General features: G+C 32.4%; 1 long non-coding RNA gene across 1 annotated transcript; it reads right to left on the bottom strand.

Annotated features, from left to right (window-relative positions):
• Positions 1-1297: 1297 nt before the first annotated feature.
• LOC121174850 (uncharacterized) lies at positions 1298-1946 on the bottom strand. The gene is made up of 2 exons (XR_005891311.1): positions 1680-1946; positions 1298-1602 (listed from the first exon to the last, which is right to left on the bottom strand). It is a non-coding gene; the product is annotated as an uncharacterized lncRNA (long non-coding RNA).
• Between the last annotated feature and the right edge of the window lie 12180 nt (positions 1947-14126).

The raw sequence follows: 14126 nt of genomic DNA, 5'->3' as shown, positions 1-14126 counted from the left end.
TGTGTTTAACATCGATTATTTAGAAAACCGATGTTATCATATTTATGTTAACATCGGTTTTTAAAAACCGATGTTAACGATGATACATTCAACATCATCACTTTCAACATCGGTTTTAGAGCCGATGTAGAATGCCCTAAATAACCGATGTTGAAAGTGTAATTTCTAATAGTGCAACACCGTCTTTGTCAAAGAAGTAGTTTTCTTTCGGGGGTATATATAGTTATTGAGACCTTACAAGTATATAGGGACGACTTCATCATCCTCGATGCAACTTATCTTGACAAGATTGTAGAAGCGTATTAGGTCAACTTTTGTCTCAAATTTTTAGAAATATGAATCAACCTCGCTCTTAACCTAGGTATATACCTCCAGTGATAGGAGGAAATTGTTCCCTTGGCATATGATGTCTTCTTTGCCAATAAACGAGATTGTTCCCAAAATTATGGCCTGACGAATAAGCTTTGGAATTTCTTCCTTCAACAACAACAACCTTAACAACATTCTTGGCCATCTTTGACAACATGTCTCTTAAATGATAAGAGGTGTGTTAAAACACGAAGACCTGATAGAAAAAGATTATGGCAAAGAGGAAGAAGACAAACTTGACTCACTCACTGATCTCTACCAATTCTAGCTTGGACCCTGACCTCTTAGACTACCTCGAAACACTAAATTTCATACCGAAAAGAAAAAAGAACAACTAATTTACTAGAACACTACAGAAAATTGAGATTCTTCTAATATCAAATTAAGAGAATAAGAGCAACGATGTAGTCAAGGTAGAGTCCTATTTATAGGGGCTAGGCCCAAACGACCTAGGATATTGGAATAACACTTTAATATGGTTTAAAAGAACAACTTATGGCATAGTTAATAATTAAACCTCAATTAAGATATGGTAATAAGAAATGAAACTCATGGATCTTGGGCCCATTACTTAAGTTATGTACAAAAGGGGTTAGATTCTTGAGATAAACCAACTATTCACTATCATTTATATGTTTTACTACTTAATCATTTATATGTTTTACTACTTAATTGGTCTGACATCTGGAATCCGAAGACACAAAGGAGCATTATCCAAGCCAAAAACATCAACAGGGAGTAAATGACCCAAGTCCTCCCATGCATATACCTCCCCCTTCCAAGTTCCTCAACAAGAAGGACCGACAAGGTGCTATCTTTGGAGATTATACTAGCAAAGGAGAAAAATTACCAAAGTACCCCTATGCAGGTACATTTACTATTAAAGTTACTTGAAATAAATTAAATCAAAATTAAATTTTAAACAAAATTAATCACACAATAAAAAACATCAAACAAAATAATACTAAATTACATTTTACTTCGAAATCAATCTACTTCCATCCATTAGCATCCCTGTGCAAAAATATTTGCCATTTCTACCATATGCTAAATTTCTTGCCTGATATACACACAAAAAACTTGGAGCACCAACCCTATTCAGTGAGAGTTGAATAGCTTGCAAGTTGCAACTTCTCGCCTAGTGCTGGAGACTGCAGAATCTGCCATTAGATGATACACTGGCTAAGCCTCCAATTTGGACCCTTCATTCTGTTGGAGGTTACTCCGAACTCTCTTCATGTACATCAACATAGCAATGACCAAAAGAAAGACACTGAAAAGAAGAACAAAAACCAGCAACAAGATCTCACCATGGCGCTCGAATTTCGGGTCGCTCAAGAAGTGTAACTCATCATTTTGAGGATTGTTACTGCTTGGTACTATAGAAGAAGCTGATGAGAAGGGTAACGGTTCAGTAGCCATGATGAAGCTTCTGATATATTATTTTCTTGCTTATGAGCAAGGGAATTGAGGGGTAAGGTAAGGGTTCAGCAACAATTGGAGTTTCAAGTGTTCAAGTTTCTTACATAGCTGGTCTTGGCTGTATTATTGAAACTGACGAGGGAAAGAGGGGCTTGAAAATGTGACAAAATGTTCGGAAGCAGACAAATTAACGTCTTGGAATTATATGTGCTTATATTACGTTTTGTGTGTGACGTTCATCATGAAGAATATTGGAGATAAGCATCTTCAATCGCCAATGATTCATGTTGGATTAGGAACATGTGTCAGATATTTTTAAGGTATTTCGTAGTGATTTAATGAAAATTCGTAGATGGCTGGTGGTGTCACACAAGTTGGTCCTGATTTAGACATGTCCCATCGTACTTGAGTTAAATCGATTGGGCCAAATTTATCTTTTTCTTTTTTATTTCTCATATTTATCTTTCTTTAGAGTAGTTTTAAAACTGCCTAATTGGCTTCACCCCAAATTCACGGCCTATATAATGCAATATTTTTCTTTTAAACATCATTTCTTTGTTTATACTAATAAATTATAAATTTAAAATTGATTAAAGTTCACTATCCAGTCGAAATTAAAAATTTGCTAAGCATACCAGTATCAAAATTTCGACATCATCAGTTGTTTTCTTTGATATAACAAAATTCACTTTTCATTTCTTAAAAATAAATAACATATTTTTCTTCTCACGAAAGTTTTTTTTTATTTGAGAACATGCATCCGTCCTTTTCTAATTATCATATAAAAAATTAATATTTTTTATTCTTAATTAATTTTACATTTAATTTTTTAGTTTATTTTTCTTCATTTAATGATCATCTTTTATTCATTCATCATTATATATAAAGAAATTTTTACAAATCACAAGTAAAACATTTTTATTTGTTCAACTAATTAAGAAATTTTTCAAAAACAAAATTTTAAACATATGTATTTCTATATTTCTATCTTAATTATTTTCTAATTAACCAGATTATTCCATGAATGTATTTATTATATATTTTATATTGAGAAACGTATTTAAAATAATCTGTAACTACACAGATATATTTTTAGTACCTCGTACCAAGCCAAATGTGATTTATACTGTATTTTTTGGCAATTGGTTTTAGAAAAAAAATATTTAATTGATTTAAATTATCCTTTTAATAATAATTCAATTAATTTTGATACGAGTTATATTAATAACAGCATACATTAGCTTTTTTTAACAACAACATGATTAATTGTGATATAAAAAATTTAACACAGTAAAATTTAATTGTGATATATAATTAGTATGTATTTTTCTACAACTAATACGATACTCGTGTGTAACCGTGTGTACGCACACGATTATATATGTTGCACATGAGCTAAACAATGGATTATATATACCCAATTTAATCTATAGTAGAATATTTGCAAAAAGGTAAATTTTCGGCTTTCAAAATATCGTTAATATGATAATAGTGTAATCTTTTGGCTACCAAAAAAGAGTAGTAGCAGGTTCACTGTATAAAAGTTGATGTGAAGCAAAAACACTTCAAAATCAAATATGTTGATCAAGTTAGTACCTGTCTGGAAAGTAAAAAAATTACAAGATAAACAAATTTATATATAATAATATAATGGTATAAGATAAATTGATCTACTAAAGACCTGTTAATTGATCAAGATAAAGTGTTTTATATCTTATATTAGAAGTAAATGACAATCCAGATTGTTTCACCAATATGTGCTCTATAAAGGTGCATTGCTGCCTGTCCTTACTTTTCCATGCTATAGATAGCAATTGAGAGTCTGCCTCAAAATTGGTCTGCTCTAGCCTCTAGGAAGAGTTGTCTTGCTATTTGAATGCAAGAGCTTCTGCAATTTTTGGTTGATAACATTGAGCCTCAGATAAAGTTGCAGCAACCATTACCTCTATGAAAATTTCTAAACATGACTCCCATTCCTACACCCTCACTAAATTGCCCAGAAGCATCAAGGATGGCTTTAAATATACCGTTCGGTGGTGGCTTCCAAAATTGTGCATCACGAGTATTGTTAATTTGCTGGTTATTGCTCCTCATAAATGCATAGAATTTGCTCGTAACAGAAACTGTGGCAAAGAGGTTTTATTTTTTGCAAACACCAGCAAGTTCCAGCAACTTCATATAGAATAAAAATTCAAAGACCAAAGCAGAACTTTCCTCATCACTCACCTATAGGAAATGGCTCAACCTCCCGAAAAAAGATGCATCATCTCCTATTCCCACTCTAATAGCTGGAAAGGTTCAGTCACAATACCTTAAAGGTTGAGTTTTTTCCTAATAGGCAATGCAATATTACAGGTCCTCTAAGCAAGGTGTTGGCATTTAGTAAGAGTCTTCACTTTCCAGATTCGATTCCACAGATTGCAAAACATATGACTTCCCACCCTCGTTGGTCAATTTTAAAACCACCTGGAATGTTTTGAAATTGCTCCAAATTATCTTGCAACGTATCAATAGGCAAAGAGATTGATCGAAGAATGTAAAGGGGATGTGGTGCATGAGTTAGCAAGTGAACACTCATCAATTTCAGAGGAACGTGTTAGTGAAGGGGACACATTAAATAACATTAACTGTGGGGCGTCAACTACAATTGTAAAAGAACCTTGTTCTTATGATCATTCATAGACATGATCTCGAGGGAAAAAAGGAAAAATTGCAAGAGGCTTGATATAGAGAATTAAACACCAAAGAACTATTTTTTTAATAGGGAGCACATGACCATTAATTCTTCAAAGGCAGGAGCAGACCATCCATAAAAAAGTAAAAGATAAATAGTTAATATTTTGTTTTGCATTAACAAAGTAATCTTGAACTCACAATTTCAGAACAAACTTAAATTATCTATGTTGCATACCAATCAAGTACAAACTACATTATGTCTCCATAAAGGCTTGAAAAAATAAGCAATAACAGTGTAATTAAAATTCATGGTTGTGTGATTATAGGCAAGTCTAGTGTGAGCATATTCCTTAAAAATCATTCCCCCTTTCAGACTAAGGTGTTAAACCTTCAACATAATGAAAAAAATGCCACGTAAATATGTTTGGGGTCTTCTTACAACTGTTTAGAACTATAAGGAGAAATTGTTGGAAGATAGAGGTGATTGGACGACATTGAGGTAACTGGACAACACTACTTGTATTGTCCAATCTAGTTCTCTATGCTGAAATTTGTCTTATGTTCAGTCAAGCATTCAATCATGTCTAATGATGTATCATCTAGTTTGTTTAGTCAGTTGTTAGATGGTTCAGTTAACAAGTTCTGTTTGTAATCCTTTTTTGTTAAATCTGTTTCAGTCTATTACACTCCTATATAAGGGAGTTAGTTAGAAGGGTTAGGCGTGACGAGAGTGCTAAACCCACACATTATAATTTCATTGTTTTGATTTTCAATAACTTCAACACTTTCTCTTCGCGTGTTACCCAATATCTATTTTCTTCTTCCTTAATATGAATTCATCTTTCTCAATCTTAAACCCAACAAACTAGCATCTAGAGCTTTGATTTAGATCAATTCTGCATCTAATCTGTGGTGAGTCTTTATCATCAGAGATCAATCAATCTGTTTTATGTTTGTGCTAAGTCTTCAAGATTCGATCAAGAATATGATCAACACAATCAAGATTGAGAAATTCACAGGGAAGAATAACTTCAACCTTTAGCGCATCAAGATGTGTTTCTTGTTGATAAGTTCGCTCTTGAGCAACAAGAAGAAAAAGTGCATTCGCTAATTCTTTTGTCGTTGTCTGATGAAGTTCTTTATGAAGTTTCTGAAGAGAAAATCACTTATGTGTTATGGCTCAAGTTGGAGAAACTCTTCATGACGAAATCAATCTCCAACAAGTTGCTATTGAAACAATGTTTGTTTATGAAGGAAGGTATGCCTCATTTGGTTGAGTTAAACTCTGCCTTGTTGGAGCTATATGACATTGACGTCAAATTAGAAGATATAGATCTTGCAATGATTCTGTTAGCCTCTCCCCGCCCCCTTTCATATGAGAGTTTTGTGAATTTTCTAAGTGTTGGAAAGGATTGCATCACACTTGAGGAAGTTAACTCTAGTCTCTATTCAAGAGAGCTTCGACACAAAGCTTCTACAAATGGTGATGAAGCCTCTGCCTCTAGATTATCATTAACAAATTTTGCAAAAGGACAGAAAAAAAAAAAGGCAAAGGATTCAAGAAGGGAAAAGTTGATCCAAAGGATATCTAATTACTGTAAAGAACCTGACCATTGGAAGAAAGATTGTCCAAATAAAATCAAGAAAGATTTTGTTGCAGTTGTTGTTCAAAGTGATAAGATGATTTGGTACTCTCAATTGTTGATCAACAACAACATCATGTTGAACAATGGGTATTGGACTCAAGTTGTTCTACTCATATGAGTCCACACAAAAACTGGTTTGTTACCTATGAAAAGAAATTTGGTGGTAATGTTCTGATAGGTAACAATGCTTCTTGCAAGATAGTTGGGATAGGTTCTATACAAATCAAATGCATGATAAAATTGTTAAAACCTTAACAAATGTTTTCCATGTTCCAAAGCTCAAGAAGAATCTAATCTCTATAGGAGCCATGGATTCAAAAGGTTTTACATGTTGTGTTGAAGGTGGAGTGATGCAAATCAAAGGGATATGCAAGTTTGTTGTAATGCAGGGAACCAAGCAAGGAAACATGTATATTCTGCAAGGTTCCACTATGACAGGCTCAATTTCAACTATTTCATAAGTTTGAAGTCCTACGTCCAGGCCACATGTGTGATGAGGGATTGGAAATTTTGAGTAAGCAAAGGCTACTTGGAAATCACAAGATAGAATCTCTTCAATTTTGTGAGCACTATGTCTATGAGAAGCAGCACGGGACAAAATTCCCAAAGGCAGTACACACTACAAAGGCTACATTGGACTGCGTCCATTCTAATTGTTGTGGGCCTTTGAGACTTTCATCCCTGGGAGGAGCAAGATACTTCCTCTCTATTATCGATGATTACTCAAGGATGACATAGGTACTCATGACGAAGCAGAAATCTATAGCCTTCAAATGTTTCATGCATTGGACGACACTCATGCAAAATCAAACAAGAAAGAAAGTTAAGCCTTTGAGGACAAACAATGGTATGAAATTTTGTTCTAAAGAATTCAATGGATTCTGTAAGGAAGAAGGCATTGCTAGACAACATACTACTCAACAAAATGGAGTAGCTAAAAGAATAAACGTGACTTTATTAGTAAAGACCATATGCATGCTATTAAAATAGAGTAGCAGAAATAACCATTTTTTGTTATTTCTATTTCAATCAATTACACTCCTATATAAGTGAGTTACTTAGAAGGGTTAAGCGCGACGAGAGTGCTAAACCAATACTTTCTCTTCGTGTGTTACCCAATATATGTTTTATTCTTCCCTAATCTTAATTCATCTTTCTTAGAATTAAAACCAACAAAAACAAGGGCAGAGTTGATTAGATTATTCAAGTTTGCAGGGTCACGTATACCTCAACACATTGCAGATACAGTTTGAGGGAGAGTTCAGGAGATGATAAAGTAACTATTATTTGTCAGATTTTCATATTATTTTGCTTTTGCTATCTTTTTAGGAGCTCTTGCATGCTGCTTTCCCTTAGAAATACATTACCTTCAAAATTAAAATCTATACAAAAAAAAATCATACTCAATTATCTTAGATAGTTTTGACCAATAATTAAATAGTCTAAGCTATCATCATTTTCTTATCTTCTTTAGGACCCAATTATATAGTTCTTACATAGTAACGTATTGGCTTTTTAATTTTTAAAAAGCAAGGTAGACATAAAGCTCAATCTATCAAATGAACTTGCAGCCTAATTAAATTTTCAAACTATATATATAAAATAACTTGATTTAAGAATTTGAGCATAATTAACTCATCAAGTGTTTTAAGTGTTTTAGACTGATTGAGTAGCTCATCAGCTTCAGGAAAGCCAATCACAAGCCAAGAAAATTGACTTATTTCTTAAAGCTTTTTCCAACCTTATAAAAAATTCATGACAAAGATACAGTTTCTTTCCTTTTCACTTACGCAAATGAAAGATCTTCAAAGCATATTCATGTAATCAAATACCACATGCAATAGAAAATAATCAAGACACAAACAACTATTATACATACAAAAATAGGAACTCGGAACGTCATGGAAGCCACAAAAATTGAATTTCTAAAAGCAGAAAAAGGAAAAATATGTGAAGGAAAATAAAGCAAAACCAAAGTGAAGACATAAGTTCTGCAAGGAAATATTTTGTTCAAGGGTAAGCTATTAAAAATAAGAAAACCAAATAAAATGAAGTGGAAATACATAATACATAATTTTAACATCCTTGTTACACCAACAAAAAGTCATTTATTTGTACTAGTTGAAATTTTATGGATATCTTACTAGGCAAGCAGTTAAGAAAAACCATCATGACGATCAAAGTAAATGGATAATGATGCTTGGAGAATGAGAGATAGAGATCACAAATTGGAAACAAATGATTTTTTCTTCAACTGCACATGTCTTTCATTGAGGAAAAAAAAGTGTTTGAAATGTAAATGGAAAAGAGAGCAAGAGAGGAGTGTCAATTGAGTATCTTACAAAGCAAATGTAAATGGCAATGGTCCTAGTCGTTAAGCCTGAAAGGGGTGACTGAGGTACTCCAAACATCGCCTCTAGCGAAAATACCTTTCTTACGAAAGGTTCTGAGTTCTGGAAAAGAGAATATCAATATGATTTTCAGAGCAGGGGATAAAAATAAAAAACAAAGCAACAAAACCAAAACTTGACAACAACAAAATATTCTCCTTTACTCGTCATAATGCATAAAACAGGAGTAACAAAAAAAGCAAAGATAAGGGATTTGATTATTCTATTGGGTAATCAACACTCTCTCAAACAAAATTACCCACCCATAAAGGATCGTGACAACACTACAAAGATTACAAGATTGTAACTCACCCTAAATTCTCTATCACTTTACAAGCTCGAGTATCCCATTTAATGGTTACAAGAAATAATAACACTCTCACACAAAGACATTTTTCTCTCAACAAAGTGACTTTATTTCACAATTTCTCTTCTCTCACACTCTCTCTTCATGTGTATCTTCTCCAATAATTCTCTTATCTATTTATAGTAAAGATTTCCACCAACTAAAATAAATAAGTTCTCTTGAAAGTTGAAACAAAAACAACTTTCAATGCATCCATTCAAATAGGTTTCATCTAGTAAAATCTAATATTCCACTTTGCATTTAAACCACCTAAACCTTAATGGTAAAAATTTAATTCTCACTATGCATTAAATGCACCTTATCTTTTGGCTTGGAACTCTACAATTCTCCCCCTCAACCCAAAAGAGAAATATCCTCTAATCAATTTGAAAGTGAACAAACTCCACATCCAACGAAAGTATCTCTCAACACTTCTACAACATTTAAAAACTTTATTTTCTTCTTTACTTTGCTATCATGGTTCCTCTTCAAGGTTTGTCCATCCAAATAGCAAAGTTTACCTTTATTTTTCTGTCCTTGCAACACCAAGTGTCTCCCCTTATACACCTTGCAACCCCACTTTGAACCAACATACTTGTACCCGTGTGATGTCATCTCCCTAATAGAAATGATATTAACAACATCAGAAGGTACAAACCTCACATTTGAGGAAGTTCGAATAACACCATCATGGAGCTTCATCCTCACACTCCCTATGCCTTCGGCCTTAATTTTTCCACCATTCCCTAACTTGAAATGACTGAATTCTCCACCATTTTTCAAAGTGTCAAACATCTCTCAATCTGTACAAATGTTCTTTGAGGTAGTAGAATCCATACCCATTTTGTTTTAACAACCACATCATTTATTGCCAAAAACAAGTTATTTTCATCTTCAACACTTTTTACTATATTAGCTTGGGAGTTGACACCATCTTTGTCCATATCTCTTAATTTCTTCAAGTCCTCCTTCATTTGTTTTCACCTCACTTACACATGACCATTCTCACCGCAATAGTGACATTGCATGTTACTCATATCTCGTTACGGGCACAATTGCGATTTTGATCTTCCTCTTGGCCCATGTCTCCTTGAATGATTCCTCCCTCGCTCAGATTCCACCACAACTAGTGCATGGTGTTCATCATCAACATTTTCAGTTCTCATCATTCTATCATTTTCTCTAATAGTGGCGGTCACCTCATCCAACTCCAAAGTGGATCTTCCCACAAACAACGTTTGAACCAAAGCTTTAAAGGACCTTGGTAGTGAGGCCAACAACAACAACGACTACTCCTCATCAAAGAGTTTATCATTTACATTCAACAATTGGCTTACTAGCTTATTAAACTTGTTGATATGGTATTGAGATCTCCTCATTTCTCAATTTTGAGTTGATACAACTCCATCTTCAAACAAAGGTGATTGGTTAACAACTTTGATGCATAGATATTCTCGAGCTTCTCCCACAAGGCCTTCAATGTTGTCTCCTTCAACATGTTGTGTTTTATCTCAAGAGCAAGGGCTAACCGAATCGTGCTCACAACCCTCCTTTGAATCTTAGTCCACTCGGTTTCATTTATAGAAGTCAACATTTCATCTTCTAATGCCTGATCAAGACCTTGCTGCACCAAAAGGTCTTGAATAGTACTTTGCTAAATCATAAAATTTAGTTTTCCATCAAACAACAGTATCTTGAACTTTTGTGTGCTCTCGGCCATAGCTTTGATACCACTGTTGGATAATCAACACTCTCTTAAACAAAACTACCCACAACCACAAAGGATCCTGAGAACACTACAAAGATTACAAGATTGTAACCCATCATAAATTGTGTATCACTCTACAAATCCAAGTACCTCACTCAATGGTTACAAGAAATTATAACACTCTCACACAAAGACACTTTTCTCTCAACAAAGAGACTTTATTTCAAAATCTCTCTTCTCACGCACTCTCTTTTCATGTGTATCTTCTGCACTATTTCTCTTCTCTATTTATAATGAAGATTGTCACTAACAACAATAAATAAGTTCTCTTGCAAGTTGAAACAGAAATAACTTTCAATGCATTAAATGCACTTTATCTTTTGTCTTGGAACTCTACATATTCTATGATGTAAAAAAAAATCCCAACATTACCAAAGATTTAGAATCTCGTTGCTTTTTATTTTGCTCAATTCTGATCACAAAACAGATTCAAAAACCTAAGATTTCAAAAAATTCTCATAGCTTGACAAGGTGTTCTTCTCTTGAAAACCACAAATTTGTTGATATTCATCTTAATCTTTTTTTTTTGTCCCTCTTGAAAACCAAAAATCTTAAAAAGAAACACTTGCAATCAAGAAGGAAGGGAATTTGTGAAAAGAGAAAGAAATACAAGAGAGAAATGATTGCTTAAAAAGAAAGAGAGAATAAACAAAAATGTGTAAACTCAACAACAACTTCTTCTTCCTCATTGCTCGATCTCGCTAGAGCTAAGAATAGTGGAATCAATTTTTTCAAACCACTTCCCAATTCCAACGGAAGAGAGATCAGAAGGAGGAGTGGTGGAAAGATTTCATACTAGATGAGAGGAAGAGGAAAAGATATCTGAAGAGGGGGTTTTGGTTGTGAAGAAAATCTTGAAAGGGAGAAGGATTTCCTCTATTTATAGAAGATTGAAAAGAATAAAGAAAAAAGAAGAGAGAAAAATGTAAAAAGAGAAGAAAAGCTAAAGGAGTGATTTTGATATAAAAAAAGGTTAAATTACTCATTTGGTCCCTATAATTTTATGATTCTTACCTTTTTAGTTTCGATAATTTGAAAGGAGTTTTTTTTTGTCCCTATAGTTTATATTTTAATTCTCTTTTAGTCTCAGTAGTTTGAAAATGGTTTTTTTTAGTCTTTATAATTTGTATTTTAATTCTCTTTTAGTTCCTATAGCTTGAAAGTAGTCTTTTTAGTCCGTGTACTTTATATTTTAATTTCCTTTTAGTCCTTACCATCAAAATATGAGTAATATTATCAATTATAATTAACTATAAAAATATTAACAAGTAATTCATAACTAATTTATCACAAGATAATTTGTAATAAAAAATAGTTGATAATTTATAACTAATTTGTAACTAATTATTTTTATATTTTTTGTAGTAAGGATTAAAGGATAATTAAAATACAAATTATAAAAATTAAAAATATCACTTTCAAACTATAGGGGCTAAAAGAGAATTAAAATACAAACTATAAGGACTAAAAAGAACATTTTTAAACTATAGGGACTAAAAAAATTGCTTTCAATCTATAGAGACTAAAAAAATAAGAATCGTAAAACGATAAGGATCAAATGAGTAATTTAAAAAAAAATGAGATTCAAATTTCAAATTTTGAATTACTAAAGAAAAAAGTGTCACTCTTTTTGGAGTCTAGAAACTTCTCTAATCTTCAAATATTTTAAATACATTTTTTGCACGAAGGAGAGACGTGTGTTCCCAGTCCAACCTTGTTTTAATAAGAGATAATAATATAATATAAACTTACAAATGACATTAGAAAATTTTAAAGGCTGAGATCTATTTTTTTTTTTAAGTGCAAAACTTTTTTTTTGTCTTGTTCTTCCCTTCACCCGCTAAGCCTCTTTCTCTTTCTTTCATTGTTGTGAGATTAAGGAATTGGACTCTCCTTGTTGTTCCCATCGGAAATACAGAGCACTAAATAGAAACCAGCATGCATTCCTTTCTTCCCCTTTTCTCTTTCCATTTTTACTTAAGTTTTTCTTAGGATTATAGTGATTCTATAGAAGAGAGGAATGATAGGAGAGTGGGAACGATGAGCTAACTACTAAGAGTGAAATTTTGACTGTGCAAACTGTTACACAAGGTTATGCATTCATCTTTTGAGTCAATAATTAGTAGCACATGTAATGGAAATAAATATGGTTCAACCAAATTAAAGATAATCGATTTCAAAGTTTTTTATATGGCACATTTATTGCTCATCAGCCCCAAAAGTTAAATTCATGTTGCTACTACTGATGCTCACACGCCCAATTGATCGACCAAGCAAGAAGAGTTATTATTATTATAGATCATATTAGCACTTCATATGCTGGTTAAACATCAATTCCTCCTATAGTTTGAAAACCTGGTGAAATTCCAGCTTAGGGGTTGTTTCTACTAAAATGGGTGTACCCGGGTTCCGATCTCTAAATGGATCTGCTATATCTACTCGATCTCGACCAAATGGCTTTAGATCTGTCTCTACATCTGGAATATCTGTAATAGGTTATGGAACTCAATATTGATCTGAAACTGGAAGGAGTGTTCCACATCTTCAATATTGATCTGTCTCTACTTACGTATCACTTTACATGCAGGTCGGATTCATTCACTTTTTGTTTCTCTTTACTAATTCACTATCTTTTTTTCCCTCTTTCCCCTGTGCAGAGTACCGATTCACTGCAGTTTTGTTGTATCCGTTGATAAGTGATACCTATATTTATCTAAAATTTTGATATGTATTTAAATAGGAAAAATAATTTATCATCTTCTTCAGAACAAAAGGTCATTTGTCAGTTTAAACAAGAATTAATTATCGATTGCATCCTCAAATTATTTTAAATAGTTTAATTTGATTTTCAAATTTAAAAAACAAAAGAGTTTAATTTGGTCCCCAAATTTAAAAAAAATATTTATTTTTTGAGTTCTTACAAATAAATTCATTTGATCTTCAAATTCTTAAGATTGAATTAATTTGATTCTCAAAATTTTAAGAGTTTAAAAATTAAATTGAATCATTTAAAATAATTTATAGATCAAATGATTGATTTTTAAAAAATTTAAAAATCAAATTGAATCTTTCAAAAATTTAAAAATAAATTTATTTATTTTTAAAAATTTTAAAAATAAATTGATTTTTTTTAAAATTTGATAAGTAAATTAAATTATTTAAAATAATTTGAATCAAATTGACAACTAAGTTTTTAAATAAATATATTGTGAGTAGAATTTTTTGCAAGTGCAAGGTTCGGTACGTCATCGGTGCACAAACTATGAAATAAATTTATTTTTTTACGAAACTACACCCTCAAGTTGCCAATTGTCCTGATTTAACAGATGTAGTTATGTACGGAATAATAATAAATAAATAAATACTACGTAATAAAACTATGGATAACAGAAGTACAGATATAATTTCATTTTCAGCTACTTATTTGTACGGAAGAAACCAAGAAATGAATGATGGTCACACTGTCATGTAATATATCCGGTGCCTTAGTCAAGCAGATATAAAATATG

This window comes from Glycine max, chromosome 1, assembly GCF_000004515.6.
Source record: "Glycine max cultivar Williams 82 chromosome 1, Glycine_max_v4.0, whole genome shotgun sequence".
Lineage (NCBI taxonomy): Eukaryota > Viridiplantae > Streptophyta > Magnoliopsida > Fabales > Fabaceae > Glycine > Glycine max.
Note: the sequence above shows the minus strand (reverse complement) of the source record. Positions and strands in the feature narration are given on the sequence as shown.